General features: G+C 47.8%; 1 protein-coding gene across 3 annotated transcripts in view; it reads left to right on the top strand.

The window, feature by feature from the left end:
* Nucleotides 1–5188: 5188 nt before the first annotated feature.
* The window catches only part of GPR160 (G protein-coupled receptor 160), a 194179-nt gene continuing 173114 nt past the window's right edge, over nucleotides 5189–26253 (top strand). For 2 of the 3 annotated variants that reach the window (XM_069213183.1, XM_069213182.1), the window contains exon 1: nucleotides 6800–7169. The gene's annotated coding sequence lies outside the window, so the exon portion shown is untranslated. Of the gene's footprint in view, nucleotides 5327–6799; nucleotides 7170–26253 lie in introns of those variants that run through there. The other variant, XM_069213184.1, reaches the window with a different exon arrangement.

Here is a 26253-nt window from a genome sequence, read left to right as displayed (position 1 = left end):
TTTGGTTCTATTCCAGGAATTTTCCTCTCCTGTGCCTTTGGATTCTCCAGTGTCCCCAATCCCCACTTTTTCATTAGTTTCAGACCCACATGGTCTCTAGATTCACCCTTTCCCTCTCGGGGGCAGGCCCCAGGTGTAATATCGCTGTTGGTATTTGCATGTCACCTTAGGAGTAAAGATGGAGGAGAAAAGAGAAGCCATGAAAAAAGGAAAGAGTAAGGACAACAAAGACAAAGAGGGTACAATAAAAAAATGGGATCTAAGAAGGAGAAGAAGCGAGGAAGAACAGATGGAGGGCAGTAGCAAGAAAAAGGGGAGAAAGTAAGAAGAAAGGATGAAGAAATAAAAAGTGAGATAGATGGGAGGAAAGTGAGTGGAGCATGGAAAAGGGGCTGATTTTACCTTTTTTTTAAGTTCTGCTAGAAGCCGGATTCAGATCCTCCCCCCCTTGCAGGGGTCGGATGTGCTTTCCATCTACATAGTGTAGGGGCTTGCATGACAAACATTGCCAGTCCAAACCAAAGCTTGCAAAGAGTGATAGGTTTATGGATTCCAGTACTAGCAGCAATTCTTGTCCTGCCAAACCCCACCCTGGTGAATCTGCCGAGTTGTACCCTCGGTGCAGTGGTGCCCCTGCAGCAATGCTCACACACATGATGTGATGCACTGTGAAGGAACCTGCAAGGCTGAGGAGTATATATAAGGTTATTCCAGCCCTCATCACAGGCTCCTAATTTGTGATTTCAAGGATTCCTTTCCATTTCATATGTGTCCTGGATGTGAACAATTGTCTGGGGTTGAGGGGCGGACAGCTGCGGGATACTGCCACACCTTGCCACTTAGTAGCCCAGTTAGGTGAAAGGAATATATCCCCTGTGTGTCACTTCCTTGGAGAGAAGCTGAAATTGAGAGTTCTACTTATTGTCTTTCTGGTCTGGCTTAAGAGCGCAGCTGTCGCCAGACAATTATGTGAGCATCACTGAATAGGGGGATTGGACTCCGCCCACAAGTTGGAGCCAGGAGTGCATGTATCAAATGGGCAGAAGTTGTGTGCTTCCCAAAAAAAGTGCTTGTCCTCCACACAGCTGTGATTTTTTTTTTTTAGTTATACAACTGCTTGAGCTTTCAGGGGCACACACAAGCCATTGTTATGCTAGTAAAGTCTCTTAGGTAACTAGATCATTTGTGGTGTTTTTCTCTGGCAACAGCACAGATGGGTTGAGGGCACTTTAGAATGCCGTTTTGATGAATATTAGAAGAATGGAGAACAGAATTCAATCCTGCCAGAAACCAAATGTATACCTTGGAAAGGAAATACAGCTATTTGCAGCAGGCGCAGGGCCAGCTTTAGGGCAGTGCGAGCGGTGCGCGGCCGACCTGGTGTGGGGGGGGGGGGGGGGGTTGTGTTTAGCAATAATTTAAGAATTAAAACCATCTGCTCTAGAGTTTCTTGAGTGTCCAACTTTTAGGCAGCAATAAAAATGTCAAGATTATTTTTGTGATTAATGTTTCTGCTAGAGAGAGAGATCAGAGTTTTGTCTAGAGACAGATTTGATAAACCGTAAAGTAGCACAGAGGGTTAATATGCCTGTTGCAAAGAACAGATCTGCATTTTATGGGGATAGCTTTGTGGATTAGTAAAGGCTGCCTTTGCAGGCATTTTAAAACAAATGAAATGTATGTGAGTACGGGGCTATGGAGAGATGAGGGGCACTTTAACAGGGTGGAAGTGAAATCATCCAAGGAGGAGGTCATCCAGAGGGGTGCCAAAAAAAGATTGTTGCACCTGGCCCCAGCAGGGCTAAAGAGGCCTTAATCAGGCCTATAACCCAGTGAGCTAGAACTTGTGATGTGCAGGTTACACGCGAATCTCTACAACAAACTTACTGAACTACCTCAGTAAGATAAAGTATGATTTGAAGAAGAACTTGTGACCTGCAGGTTACACACGGATCTCTACAACAAACTTACTGAAATACCTTAGTAAGATAAATTATGATTTGAAGATTAAAATCGGTGCTCTGCATATGACATAATAGCCTGATTAGTTATATTATAATTCAAACCTGTAGCCAGGTCACTAAAATTGTTTTGTTTTTTTTGCAGGTGTGGCATTCATTGTATAATTTTTTTTGCTGCAGTTGCCACATAATCCATCATTGCCGCATTATCACAAGATTTTAACCAAAAAATGTTTCTACACCAGACGAATGAAAATGTAGTAGAATCACGGGAACGTGTGCTGCAGTGGAAGTCCCTTTGCAAAAGTTGACTGGTCATCTTTCCGTTGCTTATTGGTTTATTTGGGTGTCAGACTGGCACTAATGAGGTGAAATATTTTACCAATAGCATTTACATGTAAAATAACAAAACATTGGCGATAACATTACCTGGCAATGCCACACAATTTGCCTTTTCTTCTAATAAACGTTACCGCATAATGTTGTCGTCCAGTGCAGCATAATTTCAATGACCCTGCCTGAAATTAATAAATGACAGACAACTCTCCATCGAGGGCATTAACCACACCTGCCAGTATTATTCAACGAACTTGCTCGATACACACAGATTGTCAAAATGTGCATTAGCATTCTAAATGTCATGTTTGCGACCAACGAAATAAACCAGATCCACATTCCCATCACACTCTCCCGCTGGTTACACTGGGATGAAAATTTGGGGAAAATAAATAATAAAATATTAAAGTATTTGTAGCGACTGACAATGAGCTGGTTCGCATTCGCTTTACATTTCTGCTCACTCGTCGGATTTGTGGGATCATGTGAGTAAAATGTCTCCCCACCCCTGGTGCTGGTCAGAATACACCCCTCCCCCACCCGCGCGAGGCGCTGACAGGTGCATGGGTTGCTCAGTCACAGCCCTTCACTCCGCCCCTCGCGCCCAGGGGCTGGTCACAGGTGGAGCGGCTCGGAGCGCGCCTCCCAAGGGATGGTACTGCAGAGAGGGCAGAGCCACGGTGCTCACCTCCCCCAGCGCGCGCTCCTTGATTGTTGTACAGGTGACGAGAGCACAACACGGACACACCGCCCGTGCCCTTGAGGCGCTCAAAGGCCGCGGTGCAAGGTCACGCTCCTCACGACGAGGAGGTTCTCACAGGTGTCCGCGGCATGGCCAGTCCGCCCCCGGCCTCTGAGGTGCTCTTAGGTTGAGGTGCAGGGACAGCCGGAGCCCCCCCATGAGGTGCTCAAAGGTGTGCACATGGTCAGACAGCCCCCAGCCTCTGAGGTGCTCTTAGGTTGTGGTGCAGGGACACCCGGAACCCCCCCCTCCATGAGGTGCTCGGAGGGGTGCACAACATGGTCAGACCGCTCCCGGCCTCTGAGGTTGAGGTGCAGGGACAGCCGGAACCCTCCACCCCCCCCCCGCCCCCCCCACGAGGTGCTTAGAGGTGTGCACATGGCCAGGCCGCCCCCGGCCTCTGAGGTGCTCTTAGGTTGAGGTGCATGGACAGCCGGAACCCCCCCCCCCATGAGGTGCTTAGAGGTGTGCACATGGTCAGGCAGCCCCAGCCTCTGAGGTAGACTGTGGTACTGGGTCAGCCTGCGTCCCTGCAGCCCCACCACCCCATGAGGTGCACGGAGGGGTGCACAACATGGCCAGGCCACCCCCGGCCTCTGAGGTGCTCTTAGGTTGAGGTGCAGGGACAGCCGGAAACCCCCTCTCCATATAGTGCTCAGAGGTGTGCACATGGTCAGACAGCCCCCAGCCTCTGAGGTAGACTGTGGTACTAGGTCAGCCTGCAGCCCCACCCCCCATGAGGTGCTCGAAGGGGTGCACAACATGGTCAGACCGCCCCCGGTCTCTGAGGTGCTCTTAGTCTGAGGTGCAGGGTCAGCCGGCACCCCCACCGAGGTGCTCGGACACCATGGCACAACATGGCCAGACCGCCCCCGGCTTTTGAGATGCTCGTAGACTGTAGTACTGGGTCAGCCTGCACCCCCTCCCCGCCCCCCGTCCTACGAAGTGCTCACAGGCAGGGCCGGTCTTGAAACCCAAAGCAGCCCTGGCAGAACTGATCAGGTCAGCCTTCATTGGGTACTCAGCGAACGAGTCTGACCACTACCATGGGGCTCGGCGGGGTTCTCCCCAAGGAAAATATGGGGAAAATGGTGCATTCAAAAAAACAGTTCCATTATGTATTCAATAGTATTTGTTTTTATACTATAGTAAATGACCGTCCAGTGCACTAGGATACGGCAATACTTATTGGGGCTCTTCAATGATTTCCGCGCTATCACCCGCCAACAGTGCCTCTCATCTCCCCACAGCCCCTATTGCACATGTATTTTTTTATAGCGCCACTCTAACCAGTGTAGGGTTTCAGAGCACTTTACATGACACCAACAGAGACAATTAATAATACGTGTGTAAATCAGTGTGTAGAAAATGTTCCACCAGGCAAAGTGGACATTGAGGTGTGGGATTCACATGCCGTCCACACTGGTACGCAAATCTTAAGAGTGCTGGGTCTGGGGCAGCACCCACTCATGATTCAGAATGTAACACAGTGGCCAGGGTCGACTTTACTAATAATAATTTATTTCTACCCAAACAAACCTTTTTTTTAAAACAAAAATTAGGATGATGAAAGACTGGATAAAAACATACCTTTTCTTCCTGTACTGGGCTGTTCATATGCAGCTCTTTAATGACAACTCATAACCCGCTCTGCTAGATTATGATTGTAATTTATGAACTGCACAGTAACAGATGGATCTCAGTGACAACAGCAGTATCCCACTGAGCTGTACACATAAAATACTGTTCTGTGATCTGCATAGTACACGTTCTTTGCAGCAGGCATATTAACCCTCTGCGCTACCTTAAATGTGTCAAAACTTCCATTAGACAATACTTTGATCACTGTTTAGCAGGTATATTAATCATCGGAATTATCTTGGCACTTTTACTGTTGCCTGAAAGCTGTTGGCTATACATCCAACTCTGCAGTGCTTTTAAAAGTGCTGCACTGTGTAGTATGGACTCTACATACTGCAACAAAGCCTCCCCTCCCTCCTATCCTCCCGGGGAAATGCCCTGCCGATTCCGGCTTTGCTCACAGGCTATGATGTAGGGCCAGGCACACTACGCCGAAGGTGTGCTCACAGGTGTACACCGCAGAGCCACGCAGTTGAAGTGCTGAGAACGACGGATTGGGACCGAGTTGAGGTGCGCACAGGTGTGCCCCGCACGGCATCGGGTGCAGTGCTCACTCCGACAGAGGCCGGCCACCCTTTCCTTTCCTCCCGTCCCCTTCCCCAGGAGCGTAGAGGCGGTTCAGGTCGCGCAACCTTCCCTCCTCCAGGTGAGGTGGGGGGCAGAGAACGCCACGGCTTTTCCACTTGTGAACTTCTGACAGGTGAGCACTGCAGGACATCAGGGCAGGCGAACACTGCAGGACATCAGGGCAGGTGCACCCCATCTGTGAGGGGCTCACAGGTGAGCACTGGACGACATCAGGGCAGGTGCTCCCCGCCTCTGAGGGGCTCACAGGTGAGCACTGCAGGACATCAGGGCAGGCGAACACTGCAGGACATCAGGGCAGGTGCTCCCCATCTGAGGGGCTCACAGGTGAGCACTGGACGACATCAGGGCAGGTGCTCCCCGCCTCTGAGGGGCTCACAGGTGAGCACTGCAGGACATCAGGGCAGGCGAAAACTGCAGGAAATCAGGGCAGGTGCTCCCCATCTGTGAGGGGCTCACAGGTGAGCACTGGACGACATCAGGGCAGGTGCTCCCCGCCTCTGAGGGGCTCACAGGTGAGCACTGCAGGACATCAGGGCAGGTGCACCCCATCTGTGAGGGGCTCACAGGTGAGCACTGGACGACATCAGGGCAGGTGCTCCCCGCCTCTGAGGGGCTCACAGGTGAGCACTGCAGGACATCAGGGCAGGCGAACACTGCAGGAAATCAGGGCAGGTGCTCCCCATCTGAGGGGCTCACAGGCGAGCACTGCAGGTTATCAGGGCAGGGGCTCACAGGTGAGCACTGCAGGTCATCAGGGCAGGTGATCCCCGCCTCTGAGGGGCTCACAGGCGAGCACTACAGGACATCAGGACAGGTGCCCCCCGCCTGTGAGGGGCTCACAGGCGAGCACTGCAGGACATCAGGGCAGGCGCTCCCCATCTGTGAGGGTCTCACAGGCGAGCACTACAGGACATCAGGACAGGTGGTCCCCGCCTGTGAGGGGCTCACAGGCGAGCACTGCAGGACATAAGGGCAGGTGATCCCCGCCTGTGAGGGGCTCACAGGTGAGCACTGGAGGACATCAGGCAGGTGCTCCCCATCAGTGAGGGGCTCACATGGGAGCACTGCAGGACCTCAGGTTTGGTGCTTAGTATGAGGGAGGGGGCACGGGCCTGGCAGCCCTCCCTCCCCAGTTGAAGTGGAGGCACCTCAGGCCGGGCAGCCTTCCATCCCCTGGTGAGGTGGGGGTGGAGAACGCCCTGGCTCTCCCACTTGTGAACCTCTGACAGGTGAGCACTGCAGGACATCAGGATAGGTGCTCCCCGCCTCTGAGGGGCTCACAGGTGAGCACTGCAGGACATCAGGACAGGTGAGCACTGCAGGACATCAGGATAGGGGCTCCCCGCCTCTGAGGGGCTCACAGGTGAGCACTGCAGGACATCAGGACAGGTGAGCACTGCAGGACATCAGGATAGGGGCTCCCCGCCTCTGAGGGGCTCACAGGTGAGCACTGCAGGACATCAGGACAGGTGAGCACTGCAGGACATTAGGGCAGGTGCGCGCTGCAGGGCCACGGGCCCGGGGCTCACAACGTGGGTGGCGGCTCTCCCACTTGTGAACTTCGGACAGATGAGCACTACAGGACGTCAGGGCACGAGTCCCCTCCTCCTGCCCGCCTGTGAGGTACTCACAGGTGTGCACTGCAGGACCTCAGGTGCGGAGCTTGCAAAGAGGGAGGCGGCTCAGGCCGGGCGGCCCTCCCTCCCCCAGGTGAGGTGGAGGCGGCGAGGGTGCGGTCGCCGGCTCGGGTCAGACCTGTTTGCCTCACAGACTCGCATAAACCGGTCCAGCCACCCTGCCGGCAGCGTCGCAGCTCGCGTCCTGCTCCGTGTGTCGGGCAGAGGCACTAGAAGACGCCGGGGCACTAGAAGACACACGGGGCTTCAAGGCACCTCATACAGGTATTTACGTATCCAGTAGACTAGTCTAGCCGCGAATCTCTCGTAAATCACAATTGTTGTGAAGATAATCAGTGCAACACGAGGAGCCTTGGAAAATAAACAAAGCCAACAAGCAGTGGGCGTTATAAATGCATGTTTGTTCACACCATGCTCACCAGTGCTTCAGTGAGCACTCGTGCCCCGAAGGCGACAGGGAGCCCAGTTTGTCATCACGCAGATGACTCTATTCAGTTATGTGGTCTTTGTGCGCCCCTTAGACACATGCTATCCGCTCGGGAATCTGCGAGGCGCTACCGCCTCCCAGCCCCCATTTTTTAAAAGGCTAGCAAGCGTAAAACCAGGGGCCACCACGTACCACAGTATATTTGCGAGGTCTAGCATTTGTTTGAAACAGTTGTCCAGGTGAACTGACTGCAGTCTGTCTTTAAATCTTACAATCAAGATAATCCCTTTTTTTCGCCATCGCTGAAACAGATTGAAGAGTTTGTAATGTGTTGACTCGGACCTCCCTATTATACTGTGACTTCTTTACGCCAGGCACAGTGGAGGGATTTGAATACATTTGTTTGAGCCTTGTGCATGTGTACACACACACACACCTATTTTTTTAGCATATGGGGTACGATATATACATAGATGTGTAGTATGCTATATTTAATTCATGGCATCTGGCAATCCTTGTATTAACACGTCCCTAATTTCCATATTAAAGCAATCTTTTGACTTCCTAGTTGCATCTAATAAAAATAAAAAAAACATGAAGAAGCTGCGCAACTGTAATGCCTTACTACTGTTGAGTTTTAACATCACAATGCATTGTGCCAAAGCGAGCAATAAAAGGTGGAAGACAGGGTACAGAGCCTAATTAAAGTTGTAGTTTGAATAAACAAAACATGGCTTTTCCTTCATCCCGGTTTCACTAGATGAACAGTGATATTCATTTGTATTCACACCTTATGTAATTAAAGAAAATATATATATATTTTTGCATGTTTCTACACATTTTGAGCTACAAGTTTCTTTTTTTAAATATATATATATAGAAATGTGACCTGTTTTAAGCTGATTCCAATATCTTTTTGTAACAAATATCTAACAGCTTTTTTGGTTTAACTTTGCACCAGAGATTCTACTCTTATTCTTTGTGTTTTAAAACATGCTATATTTCATATGAAAGAGCCATGCACCAAGGTTTGTGGGAAGGTTGATATTGTGACCATGTACTATAAGGAATAAAATACCCTCTGCCGTACACTATTAGAATATTGCAAGTCACCTCAGAGTTCCATTACCTTATAAAAGAAATCTGCCTTTGGCTTCATTCCTCGTTATGGTCACAGACCTTCTCCATGTCTTGAGATATGCTTATAATGTATGTCCCACATTTCACCATTGCAGAGAATGGGTAAGGATCATGCCTCATGACTTGTGAGGTGAAGCCTTTAGTGGATCACTCAGGCTCCACTTCCTCTCAACAATGATATTAAATACTGCATATCATACTCTGCATGTCTGGTTAATGCCATGTTTTTCACCTTCGCTAATTAGAAAAATATATTTAACTATAACTAGAAAAATGGGTTTAGTCTGTGATGTGAGAAGAAATCACAATAACTAGGCCTTGTGAGAATGGACCCAGTAATTTTCTTATGTGAAGCGATACAATGATAGTCTGATAGGTATTAATCAATGTTTTTTCTCAAATCAGTTATTGTGACTTGGCAATAGCACTTTTGGACTTTAGTAATGCACGTGTGAATTCCATATTTTAGGAAACGTTCCAAATGTCCTATATTATTGGGCCATATTTATTTTTACCATAGTGACATAAACCTACTCAGTTTAGATACAAATGGCCACAAAACATGGGGTACAATAGATATCTTTTAAAGATACCTATTCAATCCTGCAAAGTATGTGGTTTTAATATACTGAATTGAGGCTGCATTAAAGGTACTGTTATGAGCTTGACTGCATTGATTTTGGTATTTGAGGATGTTTGCATTTTTTTGTACGTGGGCACAGTGGAGAATGTTGGTGTGCTTGTATTCATGCACAACACTCTGTTTGTAATGCACAGTGGATGTCTTAATCTGTCCAGTGTAAAGGCATTACTGTTAATATAGAGTGCACTGAAGAAATTTATTTTATGTATATGTTAGGCTTTGTGTTCTGTATGGGAGTATGCAATAGATTCTAATGACTGTTATCTAAGCACTGCAGTTTGTATGCAGAGTTCAATTTATATTCTCTCTCTCCCTCTCACTCACTCACACACACACACCTCTTCATTTTTAGGCATTGCTTTCTCAGGTTTAGTAGTGGAAAGTCAAAGCTCCTAAACCCAAAAAGGATTAACTCAGTATTCATCTTTGGCTACATACCATAGTAGTAGCATTTGTTACTTACAGTGCGTAGAAATGGCAGAAGTGTGGTATGAAGTGCTGAATAAAAGCACTACTGTTACTCTTTTGTGTGGCATAGATAAGTGGTGAGCTAGTGTATCTCGATCTCTAATAATCGTTTTGTGCAATTTCTATTTTAAGAAGAAAATGTTAATTTCTCATAGTATTGTCTGTTTCATATTCTTTGTTTTTAGTCACAATTCTGTTTGTTATAAGAGCCATTACTTTCATACACAGCACGCTTGCCTACAACCCCCGTGGCCGGCTGCACCCGGGAGGCAAGTAAACAACAACAAATTAGAATTCCCCTTCACCCTACAAGCCCGCCCCTCCCAAGGCTCCAATCTAGTGGCAGCGATAGGATCAAGTTCAGTCATGGCAATTGACAACAGTGTGTGCATTTGGGTCGGGGAGGGGGCCCCCTTTGAATCGCGCTGAGAGATCCCAGGGATAAGGGGCAGAACTCTCAGGAGAGCCGAGCACGTCAGTTCCCAGAACTCGACTGAGAGTAGGTGAATGAAGGGGGCCCATAAGTCTGTACAGTCAGTATGGCTGGTCTCCAAGAGGGACAACTTCTCCATCCTCAGAAAGTGCCATAGTCTATATAACCTCAATGTATGGTCAGGGGTTTTATCTGTGCACCGTAAAGATAAAACTATCTGATGTCGCCAGAGCCATTTGTCTGCCTTTGTGTGAGTGAAGTGTGTAGGTCAGGGTTGGCAGGGCCTAGAATCGCATACGCTTGGAATCTTAGGATGGAGGTATTAAAAGCCGTGTCAGTGCCGTGGAGGACACTGTCCCAATACCTGGTGCATGCCATAGAAGATGTAGCAGAGTCCCAGTACTGCCACACCCCCACCAGCACTCAGAGGGTCTACCGGGCATCCACCCCTGCATCCATGCTGGGGTCAGGTACAGTACAACGCAATCTTATAGGCCGTTTCGGTGCTGGACATTTTGTGTGCCAAATGATGTACCCTGTAGAAAATGTCCACCCATTCTTTAGCAGAGAGGGGCCTGCCCAGTTCAGTTTCCCACCACATTTGTCCCTTAGATTTGGGTGGGAGGTGATCTGACTCAGGAGCTAGCACAGTTCCAATACAAGGCACCTCTCATCGCCTTTGAGAAACAGCCATCTCTCAAAAGGGGTTAATTGTCACCCAATGTTCTCTCATCCCCGATCCCAGCACCCAGTGGCGCAGTTCGAGGTAGCAGACCCGGTCAGCGTCCTGTAGTAGTTGTTTTTGACTTGGTCGAAGGGTATTATCTCCACTTGGTCCAGGAGAGTTTACAGCCTCCGTCCCTCCATCCACTGAACCGTTCTGGGTGCATGGCTGGCAGGAGTCTGGATTGGGGGCATAGAAGAGAATGTCGTCAGGCCTGCCTTGATTGCCACAGCGTTCCACCCTTGTAGAGTGGCGTGGGTAACCGGGGAAGAGTAAAGGCCCCACGCCCTGTGCTTGTGGCGAAGCCGGACCTCCTTCCATTTGTGGGACCCCGTGATAGCTTGGCTCAAGAAAGTCCAATTCTTCTCTGAGTGGGCGATTCCTTTCCACTATATAGCGTAGTAGGGCCACCTCGTAATACCGGAGCAGATGGGGAACTACCAGCCCACCTTCCTTTTTACTCGCTGTGAAATCAGATGTTTAGGTAACCAAGGTTTTTCCCTCTCCCAAATAAACTTGTTGACCGCCAGGTGAAGTGAGCGAATCGCGGTGGTGGTGACACCAGCGCGAGGTCTGAAAGATGCATAGAATGCATGGGAGCACTGTCATCTTTACCGTGCGATCCTGCCCATCCACAATAGTCCAAGGCGGGACCAGGAGTCTGTCTTTGCAGGTCTGGGACACCAGGGCCATGTAGGTAACAGTCGCTGTTCTGGAATTAGAACATGCTAATTCAATGCCCAGGTACGGGATAGTGTCTGCTGACCCCGTAAAGGGGTGGAGCGCGCAGAGGGATGCTCTAAGCAATTGAGAAACAGTGAGGCTCCATATCTGCGTTTTTTTTTGTGTGTTTACTTAAAACCGGAGACCTCACTAAACACTGGAAGCTCGTCAACTTTGGCTGGGAGCAAAAGCGCTGGGTCCGTTATGGATAAGGTGACATTGTCTGCATATAAGCTTATCAGACGTTGTTCCCCACCGAATGGGATCCCTGTTACAAGCGAACTATCCCTTACTCGGTGCACAAATGGCTAGAAGTATAGAGCAAAAAGAAGGGGGGGGGACAGAGGTCAACTCTGCCGTGTACCCCTCGAAATGGGAAAGGGAGGTGATGTACAACCATTAACCCTAACGGATGCCCTTGGTTTTCTGTAGACACCACCGACCCATTTGCATTACCAATCACCAAGACCGAACTTTCGGAGCACAGCAAGGAGGTATGGCCAATGGACAAGGTGGAATGCTTTTCCTGCATCAGTGGATAGGAGCAGAGCATCCTGGCGTGACTGCCGAACTTTAGCTTTCAGGTGGAGCAAGCACTTGTTGTTCTCCCCACACTGACGTGTAAGGATAAAGCCCACCTGATCTGGGTCAACCAACCTGGGCATCAGGGGGCCGAGGCGATGAGCCATAATGCTGGTCAACAACTTTGCGTCCACATTAAAAATCAAACTGTGTCTAGATGACCTGCAGCGCAAAGGGTCTTCGCCTGGCTTCAGGATGACCGAGATGATGGCCTCCAGCATGGAATTTGTTATGGACCCAGTGTCCACAAAAGATTTGTGTAAGCATAGGTGCACGCTTAGGACAGAAGGTTTTGTAAATGTGAGCAAAAGCAGTCTGGCCCGGCACTTTCCCCGGTTTCATTCTGCTATGGCAGAGATCACCTTGTCCAGGCAGATGGGCTGGTCCAGAGCCACTGCTTCCCTGATGGGGAGGGTGGTGAGGACGATATCCTGAAGCTAGCCCTCTGGGATGATACTGGATCCGTCCGAATTGGCATAGAGGGGGCCATAGAAGTCCCGAAACGCTCATGCGATTTCCATCTGCAAAACTTACTTCGGTGTCCAGGCCAGTGTGAAATTGTTTTCACCAACCCGAGTATATCTTGCTGCATAGTCGATGAGCTAACATGTAGCCACACTGGTTACTGCCCAAGTGGAATTTGTTTGAGGCGACCCCTGGCATACTCAGTCCTATCGAGATCAAGACTCTTGTGGTGAAGCCAAGTTCGCCCCAGCTCCGTCCAGGCCCTATGGGCCCCCGTGCACCTGTGGATGTTTTCAAACTCTGGCATTTTCTGTTTAAGGAGGCTTCGTTGATCATGGTGATTTTCGACACCCGGGATCGCAATCAGTTTGCTGCATACCACCAGTATCCGGGTTTCCCACAAGAGAGGAGAGGTCCCCCCTATTGTCATTACTCTGAATGTATGTCGCAATTGCCACTTTAATGGAAGCAACCGTTGTTGGAGACCGCAGCATAGTGTTGCCCAAGCACCACTGAAGTGTGGGCTCTGGGCAAGGGCAACCAAAGAGAAAGCAAGAGAGGCGCATGGTCAGAGAGCGAACGAGGTTCGATGGAGGCCTCTGAAATCACTTCCATCAGAGACAGGATTCCTATAAAAATGGTCAATTTGGGCATATGTCTTATGAGCAGCCGACTACAATGTGTAGTCCCTAGCCGAGGAATGTAGTGTGTGTCTCAAATCGTGCAGTCCTCCGTTTGGGAGCCAGTTCAGGCTGTCTGTCGTGAAGGCCCCGGCCTGAGTCAACCGTTGTCATGAATGGTCCATTTCACTGTCCATGACCAAGTTGAGGTTAGGGTTATTTAGCCCCATTTCTTAAAACTGACAACCTTTAGATCCATAACAGCGTGGTGAAGGGGTGAGTGTTGGTGATGCACTGTAGGGAACGGTATGAACGTTTGATGTACAGGCGGTACCCCTGCACTCCACCCTTGTGACAATAGATAGAAAGAGACCTAGTTATGCACTTGAGCCCGAATACCATGTACCAAACAAAAGTAAACAATGAGCAAAAACAACTTCAAGCGCCCGTCCATAGAACCTGGATATTTAATAAGGAGTACGGGCCCGATGGGCAAAGCCAGAGATAAGAGCCCCATCAAGTAGGGGTGGCCTCTGCAGAGAGGCATGTGGAGGTCAGATGGGGATGTAGAGATTGCCACTCCTCATCCCTGCCTTTAGGAGCCCCATCCGCATCAACGTCCAAAGCAGAAGAGAAGCCCCATCAGTACGAGGCCTCAGGCTTGAGGGAATTTCCAGAAGAATGTGTTTAAGACTGATTGTCTCTCCAAGGCCATGGTCTCCATTCTGGTCGTGGGATAGACCCCTTGAACGCTTGTGCGACCGGGGGTGCAGAGGGCTGTCTGGATGCAATTCAGGAGTAGGTTTCTCAGTTTCCAGCACCCTGCATACCTCTGCAAGAGACTGGAGTTGATATAGCTTGCCGTTAAGTCTGAAAATTATCCCGAAAGGATGGTCCCATGAGTATGTGGTCCCCTCCTTGCTCAGGCGGGCCGTAACTGATTTGAAGTCTCTTTGCTTCTGCAGAGTGATGAGCAATAGATCTCGATTCTTTGATCTGAAAGTCATGGACACAAACTGAGATCCCAGCAGGAGGTCTGTTGGCGGGTTTCGGAAGCTCTGTCTGCAGGGCCTCCCAGAATGTGACGAAAGAGTGCACTAACCTACTCCTCCAAGTCTGAGCATTCGGCCGCTGTGGGGGCCCCTTGTATGCGACTATTATTCTGTCTCGAGTGGTTCTGAAGGTATTTCGTATGAGATTGGAGGTCGATTTTGTTGTTCTTGATGACCATTTCCTCGTGGAGCCACTCGATCTCTTCACTACATTTGTCATCCTTGTCTTCCAGGGCTCCCACTCTCTCACCAACACTGTCCAAATCTTGCCTGACTTTTCTAAGATCTGAGGAGTGATCTTTGTGCGCACGTCTTCTCCGAGGGATGCAAAGAGCACCTCCAAGAAGGACCGCATGAGAGAGTGTTCTGCCTCTCTAGAGTCCTGTGTGATCGGAACCAGCTGTAGCAAGTCTGTCTCCTATGGGGTCCACCAAGTGGCTTAGGAAGCATATCCTTGAGAGAGCAATCCTTTTTGCTCTTAGGAACTGACATATCAAGGCGGGATCCCGCAGGATCCCATAGAGTAACTAGCGTTTCGAAGGGAGGCCCAAAAAGCAGTTGGGGTAAGAAGCTGCTCCTCCCCAGCACTGCCCCACTAGGAGGGTAGACCGTTGGCAGGGGCAGAAGCTATCTGCTGGGAAGGTGTTGCAACGCTCCCCCATGTACTCGCTGAGTGGAACCAAGGCTAGCAAGGCCAGAGGAGATGCTGTTAGGGCTGTGCAATTTCAGGCAGTGTACAGGGTATGTCAATGGGACTGTTCACCCAAAAGGCCTCTCCTGGTGTGGCAAGAAGTTTCCTGGGCTTGGGGGGCATCAACCCCAGTAAAAAGAAGTGTGGCATCAATTGGGCTGAACACTCACCAGGTAGCTGAGGTGTAGCAGTGTAAAACAGGACCAGGTGCTGAGGGGGGATAAGCTGCACCTGGGTGAGTGCCTCATGAAAGTGAGAGCCCAAGGAAGGAGGGCAATACTACACTCCCTGCTGACAGCCAACTGGGCTCCCTCTGTCGCTTATGCCAGGCATTGCTGTTGTCCCTCCCGGGGTCCCAGCTCACCGTCATCCAGCCCAAAGCGAGAGATGCTCAGTCCTGCCAATGGCAGTACCAGCACAGACTGGGTGTCCCACAGTGAAAGAGTTAAAATCTACAAATGGCAATCCCTGCAAGGATATACTGGGCTTCTCCCGCCTCCACACGTTAGCGCTGTAAAGTCGCGGGGTGAATGTGCGTTTTGGGTGCCGGAGATACAAGGGGGGTGGGGCCCGCCGGCAAACTCACCAAAAGACCAAGGCTGGTGGCCTGGGATGATGCTTCTTAGGCCGCTGCTTCAGGCTGGGAAGCAGCGCGGCAGCACCTGCCTCCACGAGACCTCCTCCAGCAGGAACGGGCCCACGAGAGAGGGTGCCCGCCGGTAAATCAGGCCGATTAGGAGTCTGCCAGGGGGCAGCTAAAGTGGCAGTACTCTGTCTGTATTTCATCCAGAAGCACTGCCCGCTCAGAAAGGCCTCTGAGCCACCCAGGCTGGCACGCCGTCCACCATCTTATTGCTTGCTGCAGCAGACCAGGGTCCGTTATGGTTGGTCTCTGCCCAACTCCACTGCAGGGGTGATCAGTACACCCCCTCCGTTTGCTGAGATGTTCACTGCCTGTTCTCAATGTATTGGGGCACAGCGAGTTGGCGGATAGGGTGCTGCAGCAAAGCTATGTTATGGCGTGGACGGGAAGATGAAAAAGACTTCTTGCCCACCATCTTGGCCTCGCCCCATATGTCATGTGTTTTTAAATTGTTTTTTCATTAACTATCAGAGTAAAACCGGTCAATACCATGCACACCTCAAACTTCTAATATAATAACTAGGGAGAGGAAACACTATCTCATGTATAGTTAAACAAATCTAACAACTTTTAGGTATTGTTGGAGAAAAACACTATTTGACTACGAGCCTAGACAAATATACACATTGAGTGAAAAGGTGTGGCAGAAAAGTCTTTATCCATATGACTCGCAGAAAATTCTACATTTACATTTATCAAGGCCTCTTCCTTTGTTCATACTTAGAGACTGGACTTAAAACCGTTTGTTACATCTTAAATGTCTATTTGGATTATCATCTTTAAAACAATCGGGTGCGACAGTGTACAAACCACAGCTCACTAATTGAGGTAAAAGGCCACTTTAATAGAACAGGTCTGGTAAAAAATGTACCTTACATTTAGCCTTACAAACTAGAATTCCTCACTAATACAACTTCCTAAAATCCCACCCACACCCTCTACATAACGTACCCCTCATCAATACCCCCTTCCTATCCCTATCTTGACCCAATCCAGTACTCATCTGTCCTGCTGACCACCTTCTGTAGTTACCCATGCCTATTCCTCCCTTTTGTTCCTTGTCAAAACTCCCTGACCTCTCATCTTTGTGTATCCGTACCCCCCCCCCCCCGAAGCATGTCTGTAAAATGCCACCACACAGGAAAACCTGCCAGGTGTTTTTTTTTTTTGCCCCACCAGAATATATTTTTCAATTTAGAGCCGATCCCATAGATTCTCACCTACCAATTCTGAGATCTTCATTCTAAGTTCCAATAAATAATGCTCATTACCTGAAAAGGATAAATGCACCCATCCTGCATAAAAAGATCTACATCCCCATGAAGAATCTTTGTGCTGCAAAACTGAAAACCCCTCTACCTGGCAAAAACTTCTCATCTCCCTGTTCACCTTTTTACGCCGTGTTTCCATACCCTTGAATAATTTTGTTCCCCTCTAAACCTGCTCAGGGACCAACTCCATCCAAACAATGTGTGTCCCAGACCGTTTTTTGCTTGATCCTCAATAGATCCGTCTTCATGGCCTTCAGAAGCCCGATACCCGACAGAGCCACTAAATCATTTTCACCTAAATTAACCCCTATAATTAAGGACAAACCCCTTGAGCTAATCTTTTGGAAAGAAAATATAATACTTCTCCCCACCACATACCACTTTTGCCCATCCGACAGATCTTAATAAAAAAAGCCAATAGACCTCCCATGTTGCGCATGGCCTTTTGAAAATCCAACAAAGCTGTCCAACATTCTCCCGAATCAGCTGCTCCCACCAAAAAGAAATCATCCAAGTAATGAGTTACAAATTTATAACCAGTCTGTGACTGAAAAAAACACTGCAAAAATGAGCTAAACATTTCAAACAAGAAACCGAGCCACCCATAGGCAACATTCTGTCAACCTAAATTGCATTATCAAACTGCATGCCTAACAAAGAAAATTCACCTGGATGCACAGGGAGGAGCCTAAAAGCCGACTGAATATCAGATTTTCCTATTTCCGCTCCAAAGCCACATCGTTTAACCAATGAAATTAATTAATCAACTGAAGCATAATGAACCATGGAATCTTCTGGGGCAATAATTAATGGATGCCCCCACTGGCCATGACAAATGATGAATCAACCGAAACTCACCATGTTGTTTCTTGGGCACAACGTCCAATGGGGAAATCGTCAAATTTGGCAACGGCCAATAATCAAAGGGGCCCACAACTCTACCCAATTCAAGTTTTTCCTGCAACTTAGCCCTCATTACTTCAGGTTGTTCCATTGCCGACCTCAAATTCCTGGCTCACCTCAGAATTTTTGGTCCCTGGTAAAATAGCCTAAAACCTTCAGAAAAACCCCACAACAATTTTTTTTGTCTCTGACTCCTTTTGGATAAAATTGAAACCAATACCGCGTGAGCTCTAATTTAATAGGTGTAGGGCCCCTTACCTGCCACCTGCTGTATGTGGCCCCAAACCCTGTCACCCCCTCTTCCATGTGGACCTTGCCATCCCCAATGCATCCCTATGAAACATTGGTAAACTGGATGTCTCCCTCCACAGTTGGAGCAGTCCTGTTTGAATTTATACTGTTGTCTTGTACACACACCGCTGATGAACGATCAGCATGCCCCATTTTGAAGCAGCGGTCCTCTCGTCGCATTCCCCTCCCCATATTCGGTGGTATAACCCTGAAAGGGCTTATATTTTAAAGGCAAACCATTAGCAGTACGCATGACTGGTGCATTCCTCGCAGTCCAAAGCCACTGCATCCATAATTCTTTATCAATCTCCCCCCATTCTTTATCTGGATAAATAGCCATTTTTGCCAGAAAATCCTCGTCCTATCTAAACCATCAAAAACCAACATAATCCATTTGAGTCCTCCGCACAATATCCATATAATTGAATAAAGCTACACACCTCTCTGGATAGTGCTCACAATAGACACTTGCATATATCAAAAAGGCAAAAGTCCAGTTTTCGATGGTAGGTACTTTAGGCCTACTCGCTAACTCCCACTCCTCCTCTTTTGAACCTTCTTTAGCCCGGACTTCCCTGTGAAAGAGCTTAAAAACATCAAACTCGCCCCTACAAATTTTAACCTTCATAGTCTGAGTGAGATGTGCCGCCAACGGCATCAACACTCCCATATATGGAAACTTTTTGTTTTTAACACTTCCACCGGCACTCATTTTCAGACCTACTTTCTTGAACTTGACTTTTCCCAACTTGACTCGGTCCTGACTTACCTGAACCCAGATCTGTAACACTTACCTCCTGTGTTAAATTTTCTATGATCATATTACTCTTGTCCCCTATAACCGCTTGAATTCCCATGTCTTTAACCAAATCCTTTGCAGCCAAATTAGCCCTCACATGTTGGGATAACCCCCCTTTCCCAAGTAGTCCCTTCTCTCCTCACCTTGGGGTAAGTTTCCAGCCGAGATGGTAATCCGACTTCCTCCAACCTGGCGATCACTCCGGGCTGCCCTCTTTGCAGTTTACTCAAAAACACCACAACTTCTTCCTCTTTTAGTTTTATTTTGCACCCCAAAACCTTACTTTACTCCACTTTGTTGAAAGATGTCGCCATCTTCCAGTTCATCCCCATCCTTGTAATCTAGAAGTTCTTCTTCCAAATCAACATTCCACTCCACACAACCATCTTGAGGTACCGGAACAAATGCATCCCTGATGTCAAGCGAGCTGCTCCGGGTCTCACCCTCTCTTCACTCCGGCGTCCTGGGAGTGTCCTAACTCCCACCGGCATCCTCTGATTATCTGCAGGCTGCCCAAGCCATACTGATGATGATGATTGATCCTCATGCCCGCCCATTGCATGCGTGCCGCCACACCCAGTCTGCGGTACTAATGGCACTGGTTGCCAAAAATCCAACCTAGCCTATGCCATACTTGACTTTCCACGAACCTCCATTTCACCATATATCAAACCTCTCGTACCTAAACCACCTTTGTCTGCAAATTCAATAAGCTGACCTGTCTGATAAATAGTCTGGTTATTAACATCCCATTCCTGGAACTTATGTAACATTGGGCTAACCAACCTGGGAACCAATTGCAGCCTTCCACTATTTTGCCTCACCACAAGCATATTAACCACTTCAAAACTTGAAATTAAACTCTCTTCCCCCGTATGCTCTTCCTCCTCATCAGACACAACTATAACAATATCTTGATGTTCTGCAGTGGGTACCCCCATCTTTAAAGCTGTCCTCTAAAGCTCCCTCCCCTCTCTCATTTATTATTGCCGACCGAGGGGAGTAGAGCTAGTTTTTTGTCTGCTCATACTACGCACATCACCACCGGCGCATGCATGCTTAAACTACAATTCCCCCAAGCGACCCTCCTCAGCCACTGCACCCTTTGCAAAGGCTCCTCGCCCTCTGGCAACCACGTGCTGCCTGATCGACATGCCTGAACGACGCGCAAACTTTGTGCTGCCTTTCCGACAGCCTGAACCTTGCACAAGTAAGCTGCAACCTTCATTAGCCTTATCTGCACCAAAGCACTCCGGCGAAGCTTTAATTCCCCTTCCCACTACACTTTTTTGCCAAACGTTTCACTTTGTGAGCCGGTGACGTGCATACAATTACTGCCGCCTCCACGCCCTGGGATGACACCCTCTTAGACCTCCTTAAATCCACCCATGCCTGCTCCAACACACCCTCTTGAAGGAGATCCTCTCTATTTTCATCCTGCAACATTTTCAATGCTTGAATAACCTTACTGGAATTGTCCATTATAATAAAACACTAAAGCTAAATTTTGACACCTAAGTAAAGAGTCAAAACTAATGACACAATCTAAGGCCTACCGAAATCCAAAAAACGTCCATCCTGGAGGTGACAAAACAGCCAAAGAGGCCGTCCACACCTTGACCCTTATTTATAAAGCCCCCATTACTCCCGCCCTTCTGCCTTGACTAAAGAATCACAAAACCTGCGCGGTGGACTCTACCACACACGCCCAATCTGCCCGGGGGAGACCAGGCAAGCCCTTACTCCCCCAATGTAACCATATAACTTCGATATAATCACAATTTAACTGAGCTCTTTTGAGAAGGTGAGCTTAAAATGAGATCATATGATAACTTAAATCATGCTCCTGCTCCATCGATACATTTTTTTTTTTTTAATGAAAAAATCAAGATGACGCAATTTTCGATACCTTTTGCAAACCAGGAACCAATTTGCCTCCAATTTATTTGATTTTGTAATTCAGATTATTTATGGTGTTTAGTATTCCATGTTGATGATCCATGTTTAAAACTGAGATTCCAAATATCCCTTGTTAAGTCTAAAACAGAAATACTAAAAGGGCAATGATCACTGCATTCTGTCATTTATTCTGGGGAAAAAACTTTTTTTCACCAATATATTAAAAAAAGAGCTGTACAAGCCTGCCTATCTGACGGATAACATGCCATTCTCCTAAACATTTTAATGTTGACAATGGCAGTGTTTACATGAATAATCAAAGGTTATTTAAAACGATTATGTGCACTTCACAGGCGGCTGAAGAAATACAGCTTATCTCTTCTAAATAGGTTGTCATTGTTTTCCAAATTTTGTGGACTGATGCTACTTTCTATATTTATATATTTTGTGTGGCATTCCACCTAAATAAAAATAAAAAATACTTTGACTCTAGAAAAAAACATTCACTCCGACCAAAAGCCACCTCTAAAGAATTATTATACTATATTTGTGACTGTGAAACAACTCAACTGTGGCGGCTCCTTTGTATGGATGGAGGAGCGTCATGGCGCCCCCCCCCCCTCCCCGCCAGCAGCGGCAGCTGCAAAACCTTTTAAACAAAATGATAATGAACTAAGTGTATTATCGTTTTGTTTAAAAGGGGGCGGGCCACCGGGGTGACATGCACTGAGGGAATGCTCAGCAATCCCCACCCTCAGAGCGCATGGGTGTTTTGCAGGCCAAACACGCATGCGCTGCAGGCTGCCTCCAGCCTGGCAACTGTTGCCGGGCTAGAGAGAGCCTGCACGAGCTCCCAGTGTGCCCTGGCTGGGTGCTCCGAGCCAATCCTGATGGGATCCTGTGCCTGCCTGCACCCAGCCAGCAAGGAAGAGGAGCACGGTGCGCGACCGCGCGGAACAGGTAAGTGTTGTTGTTTTTTTATTTTTTATTAAATTACATTTTAGCACCTCTGCCCCTTCCAAGGCCCGCGAGCCGCTACTGCAACTGTTGCAAAACTGTTCAAACATGGTGGCCCATGTGTATGCATTTACACCCCTAAGCAACAATCTTTGAATAGGACTCATTAAAGTGACAAAAAAATAATAAAAGATGGACACCCATGCGTGTGGATGCTTGTGCATACAAGGGCGGACATTTTAAACGGCTTATGTATTTAGAAGAATTGTGCATGCTCTGCACATATCTGAAATGAAAGCAGTGCAGTGATAGTGTTTTGGTGCAGCTGGACCGTTGCCAATGTAAAACAAAAGCATGTTTCCACATAGGTCACTGGCACTGTAGGGAGCAATGTTTTGTGCAGTTGTGTGACTTTTTTACAAGAGCAGAATGCTGTCAATCGCAGTGAAGTTCACCAGTGGCTGAAGTAGGCTATCCCATTGCCCCAAGTTATATGCTGTTGTGGGCAGAAGAAAAATGTGAATGACGCAACAACACACCTAATAGATTAAAAGTACTGCTGGATGAGTAATTATTAAGAGCTACCAACAAGGTTCACTGCCTTTAAAAAAAAAAAAAAAAAAAAATACGTGTTTCCAAATAGACCACCCAATTCCATTTCTAAGAATCTAAAATGCTCCTCTCTGGAGAAAGACAACTGCCCTTTCTGCATCCATCTACTTGATCTTCTAACCAGTCAGTAAAAATAAAACAAACCTGTACCTTCCCTGACCCTTATCTACTGAGCATGGGTTCGCCATATGTGAAACAACCCACACCAAGTTGTAGTGAGGTGGGACAGAGAAGGTAAACTCTCCTCACGTCTATGTAACGCTAGAACATTGGATTAGGTTTGCTCATGCTTTGACAAAAAGGGGTCTAAATGATCTGTCCCTGCCCGGTAAGTAAGGCCTGTGCTTCAATTGACCACCTCATTACAGACAGATCTTGCAGAGGCAGTGTCTGGTCAAGTGGCCATAGCCCAAGGCACTGAAGAAACACTCCGTACAGATGCTTGTGGGGGTATGTCAACCAGCATCTAACCTTCTGCTGATTGCGCTCCCCTGAGAGAGATTTTAAGGGTGCATGCTCACTTTATGCAGTGAGCCATAGAACCTCCAGCTCTTCATGGAGCAGGGGCGAGGTCACCCACCTTTTCAGAAGATATGTATACTTTCTACTGTCGAGCCACAGCTGGAGTTGCATTCAATAACATTCACAGTCAACTTGAGTACAAAGTGTCCACTGTGTGGAACTTATGTCCTTTTTTCAGAAACCCTACAACCCTAGCATGATATGGGGAGGAGATGAGGCCTAACGCCTGAGCTGCTGACTATGGGATGGAGATGAAAGGTTTGAGCTCCAGCCTTGTCTCGGGCCAGCTTCCTACGATTCTGGGCAGATCACTTAATCTCCCCGTGCCGATTTAAATAAATAAATCTGACCTTGTGTAACGTAATGAGCTGCTCATGTTAAGCACTCTAGTGCCCCTGATCAGTTTCATGCTATATAAAACTGCAAAGGTAAAATAGTATTCCATGCCCATCCCGCATGAAAGTAGCCCCGTTCCTGTCCTATTTCACATAACATGCACACAGGCTTCCAACCATTCATGACGCTGCTGTCGGCAGCATGACAGGGGCATCATGATTGGTGTGAGCTCCCTGTTGCGGTGCTCACAGAAAGAGTGAAGGCCTATGCACTTTTTCCACCAGGCTTTGAAACACAGCTAAGTGGAGAAAGGCAAAGTGAGCATGTCTGTTTGACTGGCCGAACACGGCCGGCCAAACTGACATGCGCACTTACTGTGCACATTAAACTCCCCCCTCCTGCCGTGATCCAGCCCCATCTCCTGCCCCGCCCTGCCCTGACCCAGCTCCCAGGAAAAATAAAATGATAATGCCTCATTATTATTATTTTATTTTACCTTATCTTCTGCTTGAAAGCCACGGGCGACGCTCCTCCACCATAGCAGAGAAGATGCCCCTGCAAAAAGAGAAGGGTTTGCAATGAGCCCGCTACACTGCTTTGGAGAATGAAAAGGAACCCTAGCTCTGCCAGGCCCAGGCCACAGCCAATGGGAATGGAAGCAATTTAAACTGGGCCATGACGTGGTCACTCTCCCTGGTTTTTAACCCCTACCCCAACCAGGTGAGTATGTAGAACCTGCAAGCAAAAGGTGGTATTGGATGGATGCAGGTTTCCTACCTCAGTAATGTGATGCCTTGGGGGAGCTGTGACAACCTCATTAAAAGTAAAGATTATGGCAAGGTAGGATTGACACAGATGTAAAGATCTGATGGTGTACCACTTAGATACTATCAAAGGCAAAACATTAAAAAAAAAATATTAAGTCACTGCCTCTCAGACAGCACAGCTGTCTGGTTTGCTAGAGACATCTTGGGGATTTTCAGAAATTTGACCAAGGAATGCATTCCGCTTGTTGATTACCATTGGTTTTGTGGTTTGTAACTCACTTTCTGGCTATCCATTTGCTGTAGGCTCTCCCAGTTCACTTCTTCCCTCCCGTTGCCTAAACCATTTTTCTGTATTCTTCCATGAACTTGCTTTGTGGTAACAAGCCTTTAAGCCTTGTTCTGATCTCTTCACATTTGCTGTGCATTCAATAGACAATGGTCAAATGTCGGGTGCTGTTTTCTGAGGGAGCTTATTTACTTTTCTTTCTCTGACTTGAAAGTGAGTATTTATTTGACAATCTGAATGGATACTTGGGGTAGGAAAGATATATATTTTTTTTTCTAGCACAACATTTAAATGTTCTATGTAAGTATTTCAGAATATGTCAGAATTATGAACGCACAAATGAAGCACATTTTTGTTTCTGAAGTGCTGGAAACAGATTTAATATGATCAAAACGAATTATCAAACTAGATGATGCAATTTCCACTTAATTTTGTCTGTCCACTGTACAGTTTTAGTAGTAAAACTGTATGTCTGTGCAAATGTAATGGTTATTTCAATTAAAAATGTGTTGTCGGTAATGACAGTGTGCTAATGGCAGTGTGCCACTCTACACCACTGCACTCTTTTCTGCACCACTCCACTTTACGCCGCTCCACGGCACTGCACTCTGCACCACTCCCCTCTATCCCACTTACTGCTATGCCTTTCTGCTCTACCCTGTTCCACTCTACGTCAATGCACTCTTAGCCACTCCACTCTACAACACTCCAGTCTAGTCCACACCAATCTACTCCACACCACTGCACTCTACACCAATGCACTTTACTCTGAAACACTTTGTTCTGTCCCTTCACTCTACGCCAATCCACTGTACACCACTCTAGTCTGCACAACTGCTCTCTATGCCACTGCACTCTATACTATTTACTCTGCGCCATTGCACTCTGCTCAACTGCACTCTACCCTGCACTGCACGACTCCACTCTTCTCTGAAACAATCTACTCTATGCCACTGCACTGTACACCGCTCTACTCTACCCTACTCCACCCTATGCTGCTGCATTCTATTCCACTGTACCTTTAACCACTGCGCTCTACGCCAATGCCTTCTACACAGCCTCACTCTGTGCTCTGCACTTGTCTGCATCCCTGTACTCCACTCCGCTGCTCTCCATGCCACTTTACACCACTGCACTCTGACACTCAACACCTTTCCATTCTCTGCGACTGAACTCTGCCACTCTACTCTGTACTACTGCCTTTTCCACCACTGCACTCATTAGCACTATACTCTGCTCTGCATCGCTCTGCTACTCTACATCACTCACCACTACTGCACTCTGACATTTGACTCTACTCTGCACTCTATGCCACTGCACTCTGTCACTCAACTCTAATCTGCACCACTGCCTTCTGCATCACTCAAATCGGCACCACTCTGCTCAGCGCCACGGCTATCTGCCACTGCACTCCACTATGCACCACTCTAATCTTTGATTCTGCTCTAAATGTCCCTATACTCCTGCACACGCTAGAACAATGCACTCTACGTCGGTCCAGTGTATGGCACTCTACACTATGCCACTCCAATGCACAACACACTGTTGCTCCACTCTGCTCCACTTTTCCCCATTCCACTCTGACACTCTACTTCAGTCTTTACCTTGCCACCAGGTTTTAGCTATGCTGAACAGCAGCCACGCTCATGAACAACTTGACTAAAACAAATTGGCAAAGCCAATAGCTGTTGCATAGGTGAGACCTATTGGCTTTACCAACGCTGCTTTATTTTCGGGAGCATACCACAACCCAGGAACAGGGCGCCTAGGTGGCAAAGCTACAAAGGAACAGAAAGACACTAAAGTGAGATGGCAAATAGGATAACAGGATTTTTTTTAAATTCCTCCCTTAAATGTAGACGCTGAGCAAACAGCAGGTACTCCTGGTTTGTAGAATAAAATTCAGTGCAGGGCCGGCTTTAGGGTGGTGAGACTGGTGCAGTCACACTGAGTGCTGACCTCATGGGAGTGGGTGCTGTATTTGGCAATAACTTACAATTTAAAAGCACTGGAGGCAAAGCTCCATATGCGCCAGCTATAAGGCAACAACAAAAATGTCAAGATAACTCTTGTGATTAATATTCCTGACAGAGA

The sequence above is a fragment of the Pleurodeles waltl genome, chromosome 11 (genome assembly GCF_031143425.1).
Source record: "Pleurodeles waltl isolate 20211129_DDA chromosome 11, aPleWal1.hap1.20221129, whole genome shotgun sequence".
Classification (NCBI taxonomy): Eukaryota; Metazoa; Chordata; class Amphibia; order Caudata; family Salamandridae; genus Pleurodeles; species Pleurodeles waltl.
Note: the sequence above shows the minus strand (reverse complement) of the source record. Positions and strands in the feature narration are given on the sequence as shown.